We start from the raw sequence: 5,569 nt of genomic DNA, 5'->3' as shown, positions 1-5,569 counted from the left end.
CAGCCACCAAGGGTTCCACATTCTTTTCCCTCCTTACCCTCCTCTGCACAGCCCCCAGAACCATCTTTCCAAACACAAATCTGACCAGGTGTCCCCAGCCCCCAGGGCCCCCTGGCACTGGGCAGAAGCCCTTGGTTTTCAAAGCCCAGACTGCCTGGCCCCACCTCCTCTGCAGCCACTCTGTAGGACCGGCCACAGGAAAGCCCTCACCTTCCTGCCTTCTCTCCCATCCCTTCCCTGCTCTTCCCCCAGGGGGCAGGTGTCTTCTGCCTCTCCACAGCGCCCCCTCTCACCCACTGGTACGTGTTTTTCCAGTGACACTGAGCCCAGTGGTGGGTGTGCTCAGGTTTCTCTGTTTTATAAAAAATATATATGCTAGATAAATATATATTGCACAACAATGTAAATATACTTAGTACCATAGAATTGTACACTTAAAAATGGTTAAAATAGTAAAACAAAACAAAACTAGGTATAATTCCTCTCCCAGGTCCCAGGTCCCGGAGCCAGCAGGAAGGTCATTTCTGTGGGCTCCTCCTCACCCCATCTTCCCCAGCTGTGCAGAAGTCCTGGGCATTTTATGCTGTGATTCACGTGATCCCTGCTCAGATGCCCGGATTGGGAGTTCAATGTCCAGGATCCACCCTCCCAAGCCCACCCTGCCCCCACTCCTAGGACACCATTAGGGAATGCTTGTGGATCCCACCTGTCCATGCAAACACACCCCCTCTTCATTTGGGGGGACTCTCTTGGTTGCTTTGCCGCATGTCCCCTATCCGTAGCATAATCCCCTCAAGAAGCTTAGGCTTCCAGAGGCCAGAATCAGAAAGATGTCTGTGGCTGATTCTGCCTTGGGCCTGAGATCCGCATCCCAAGAGGGACGAAAAGGCCCAGCCTTCTAGCTGAGACGGGAAAGGGAAGACTGGCAGGAAGTTATCCCAGCATACCAACTCCTGCCTCAGGCGGTCAAATATCTCGGGGGCAGATATCAAAAGGTATCCTTCACTGAATATACAGACACAAACTACCATGCATACACACAAGCCACAAGGCAAGGACCCACATACATACAAGCAAAGATACATGTATACAGGAACAACAAGTCTGCCCACAGACACAGGCATGCAAATGAAAACACACACATAGAGATACACATGTCTAACACTCACTACACCCATGTCACATATCCAGGAAAATACACATAAAGGAGTTCATAGGTCTCCATAACACACACACACACACACACACACACACACACACACACACACACGGAAACCTACTGACAGACTTACACAACAGTGAATGTTTTGGACCAATGACTGAAGAGAGAAGTCAGAGATAAAAACACAGGTCAGTTTTCTGAGATAGGGGAGTGTGTATATGTGGAAGACAGGCTGGAGAGAGGGGAGAGAGAGAGAGAGAGAGAGAGAGAGAGAGAGAGAGAGAAGGGAGAGATCCTGATGTCAAGGAGAGAGAGTAATAGTTTTTTATACTATAGCAACTATTTACCCAGACCTCATTTACTCATCTGTTCATTTAATAGTCAACAGGTTGGATCCTCTGCTGGGCTAGGTAGACAGAGAGGAAGAGACCTATCCATCAGCAACTCTAACACAGGGTGGTGAGTGCTGTGTTGGGGGACCCACCCCTGGGCAGCCTTGGAAGAGAGGTGATGTCAGGGAAACTTGAATCAAATATTGAACAAATAGGAGTTGGAATGAAAGAGATGGATGGGGAGGTCAACTTGGGCCAAGGGAACAGCTGCTAGGAAGGTGTAAGTATTAGTTTCCCGTTGCTGTTTTAACAAGTTACCGTACATTTATTGGCTTCTGACAACACAGATTTCTTCTCTTACAGTCTGAAGCCCAGTTTCATTGGGTTCCAGAGTCAAGGTGTGGGCAGGGCTGGTTCCTTCTGGAGGCTCTGAGCAGAGAGTCAATTTCTTTGCCTTTTCAGCTTCTAGCACTTGGCTTGTGGACCCTCCTTCCATCTTCCCGTTTCTGCTTCCATCATCCCATCATCTTCTCCGGCCTCTTTTCTATTAGATTGGTTGTGATTACATTGGGATCACCTGATAATCCAGACTAATCTTCCTATGTCAAGATCCTTAACTTAATCCCAGCTGCAAAATCCCTTTGCCATGTAAATTAACATTCACAAGTTCTGGGAATTAGTACGCTGACATATTTGGGGGCCATTACTTAGCCTACCACAAGGGAGGATGGCATATTATCTCACCATCTTCAAATCATCCTCTAAGGTAAATCTTGTTACCCCCAGAATGAAGATTGGGAATCTGAGGCTTGTGGAGGTAAAGTGATTTTGCCTTAAACCAAAAGAAATAGATGGATGAATAGATAGATAAATAGATAGATAGATAGACAGATAGATCTTCTTCATTATCTTTGTTGAATGTTACCTTGGAGAAATCTGAGATCAGACTGAATTTCCCCCTGTATGTGACTTGCATTTTATGCCTAGGTTCCTAAACCTAGGCATAAAAACAAATTCTTATTTTATCCTCAAAGTTTGGTAATGAAATCAGTGTGTCTTTTTTATTTTAAAAAAATATATTTTTATTGATTTTACAGAGTGGAAGGGAGAGTTAGAAATATCCATGAGAAACATTGACCAGCTGCCTCCTGCACGCCCCCTACTGGGGATCAAGCCCACAACCAAGGTACATGCCCTAGACCAGAATAGAACCCAGGACCCTTCAGTCCCCTGGGTCAATGTTCTATCCACTGAGCCAAACCAGTTAGGGCAGTGTGTCTTTTAAAATATATACTTTTTTTTGATTGATTTCAGAGAGGAAGGAAAAGGGAGAGAGAGATAGAAACAGCAATGATGAGAAAGAATCATTGATTGGCTGCTTCCTGCATGCTCCCCACTTGGGGATCAAGCCCACACAACCCAGGCACATGCCCTGACCGGGAATCGAACCATAATCTCCTGGTTCATAGGTTGATGCTCAGCCACTGAGCCATGCCAGCCGGGCATTTTTTTTTAATCCTCACCTGAAGATATGTTTAGAGAGATGAAGAGAGAGAGAGAGAGAGAGAGAGAGAGAGAGACAAAGAGAGAGAGAAACATCCTTTCCAGGGATCAAACCCAAAACCTAGGTATGTGCCACGACTGGAATTAAACCTACAACTTTTTGGTATATGGGACGATGCTCCAACCAACTGAGCCACCTGACCAGGGTTGGCTATCACATTTTTAAGGTTTATAAAAAGAATTTCCTTGTTTGGGTGGACATTTTTGTTTTGTTTTGTTTGGCTCTTGTTCATTTTGTTAGTGGGGGTAGGTTGGGGTGGAGTGATTCTGTGTTGGCTCACTTTGCTGTCCTAACCCAAAGATCCCTGGCCTTGGCTGGTCCACACCTCTCCTCTCCGACCCTCCAATGGGCAGGAGCTTAGCAGCTCCCAGTCCCCAGCCCTTTCAAGTCCCTGGGGTGAGAGAGGCCCACAGGACTAGGCCTTAGCACATAGTGGGTGTTCAGTCCGTGGTAAAGAGGGAATGAGCAGAGAGTGTTTCATGAAGGCAATATGAGAGGGACCTCAAACGCTTCACAGGAGAGGGCTGGGCACCGAGGTGTGGAAGTAGGAGAGACAGGAACAAGGCGGGGGAGGAGGAAGTTCAGCTGGCACAGTGCCAGCTGAAGGGAGGAGAGAAGCTGGAGAGGAAGGAAGCCGGGCCTAGGCATGGAGACTGGCCTGGGGCTGCCCCTTGGTGTGAGCAAAGCACTTAGCTCTTGTGTCTGGACTCTCAGGGAGAGTGCAGGGGCAGGCACAGGTAGGGAAGCCTGAATCCTGTCTCCTCTCCATCTCAGCCCCTCTCCTAGGGAACCTTCTCTGACTGCCTCACTCCCACTGCCTCCCTGTCCTGGTTTCCCAAGATGCTCAGTGGTTGAGCGTCAATCTATGAACAGAAGGTCACGGTTCGATTCCTGGTCAGGACACATGCGCGGGTTGCGGGTTCCATCCCGGGTGTGGAGTGTGCAGGAGGCAGCCAATCAATGATTCTCTCTTATCATTGATGTTTCTATCTCTCTCTCCCTCCCTCTCAGAAATCAATTTAAAAATTTTTTTTAAAAAAAGAAGCACTGGCTGGTTTGGCTCAGTGGCCCATAGATGGAAGGGTCTTGGGTTTGATTCCGGTCAAGGGTATGTACCCCAGTTGCAGGCTCGATACCCGGCCTGATTGGGGCACATGCAGGAGGCAACCAGTTGATGTGTCTCTCACATCGATGTTTCTCTTTCTCTGTCTCTCCCCCTCCCTTCCACTCTCTCTAAAAATCAATGGGAAAATATTCTTGGGTGAGGATTAACAACAAAAAAGAACCACAGGTAAGGCCTCTGCCGTGACCACGCTAGGTATACTCTCCATCACAGGCTACAACATACTAACACACCACAGATGTGCCCCTGGTCACCCAGTCACGCAAAAACATAATTACACAGTTGTGTACCATCACCACACACTAGCACATGCCAGCACAGTGACACACGCGATTGCAGGCGCATTTGGCACACTGTCGGGCTCCTGCTCTGGGGCCGTGGCCTCTGATTCTCCTGAGAGCTTGCCCTGCCCCCTGGTGGCCACTCCCCAGGCCACTGCCCTTCTGGAAGGACCCTAACGATCCACCCGCTTCTGGGCCTGATTCTGCCCAAAGGAACTTCTACCTTTGAACAGCCTCTTCCCTCCGACTGGCATTGTCAGACCAGGCCCCCTTGAATAGAGTAGACCGGCCTCCCCCATCAGACGGTGCTGTGAGGCAAGGCCTTCTCAAATAGGGTGGCCAACTCTCCTGGCTTGCTTGAGACTGAGGGGTTTTCCAAGACTTGAGAATTCAGTGCTAAAACCGAGAAAGTCCAGGCAGCCTAGGACTAGTTGGTGATCCTATTCTCAGACCCACGTGCCTTCAGAGTGGTCTCTCCTCAGACCGGACCCTTCAAACCCTCTCCAGGTTGGCCTGCCCCTCAGACTGGCCCTCCCAAACAAGAGCTCTCCAGCAGCACATCCCAGACCAGCGTCCCTTCAGAGTATCGTGTCACACAGGCCCTCTCAGACCCACTCACCTTCAAATTAGCCTTCCTCATCAGTGACCCTGTCAGAGAGGGTCCCCTCGGCCTCTCTCCTCAGACTGGCTCTCTCCCCCCTCCCCAGTTTCCTCCCCGCCTCTGCCCTCCTCCAGGAGAGGGAAGCGTGTAAAGATCACCCCCACCCTTTCTGCCCCCAGGGCTTTAGCTCCGCACCCCCAAACAGGTGCTACCATTCGAGGGTCAGGTTCAGTAGCTCTGGGCTGTGGGCATAGCGAACATGTGGGCCTCAAAACAGAGAGACACAGGTGCAGGGTGCAGAGCTGGGGACTGGAGCCAAACATTCCGTTCTCTCCATGTGAGAGTGAACTTCCTCAGAGTCCCAGCCTAGGGAGTTAGTGAGCTCAACAGCTCTGGGGTGTTCTCAGGGCTGGAGGCTATTCAGGAGGGATTCCTGCCTAGTGTCTCCTGACCACCTCCCTCCCTCTCCCTTCCTCCCTCCCGGCTGGCTGCTGGGAGGCAGATGT

Source organism: Myotis brandtii, unplaced genomic scaffold, assembly GCF_000412655.1.
Source record: "Myotis brandtii unplaced genomic scaffold, ASM41265v1 scaffold1270, whole genome shotgun sequence".
NCBI classification, from domain to species: Eukaryota; Metazoa; Chordata; class Mammalia; order Chiroptera; family Vespertilionidae; genus Myotis; species Myotis brandtii.
This window is presented reverse-complemented; position numbering follows the sequence as displayed.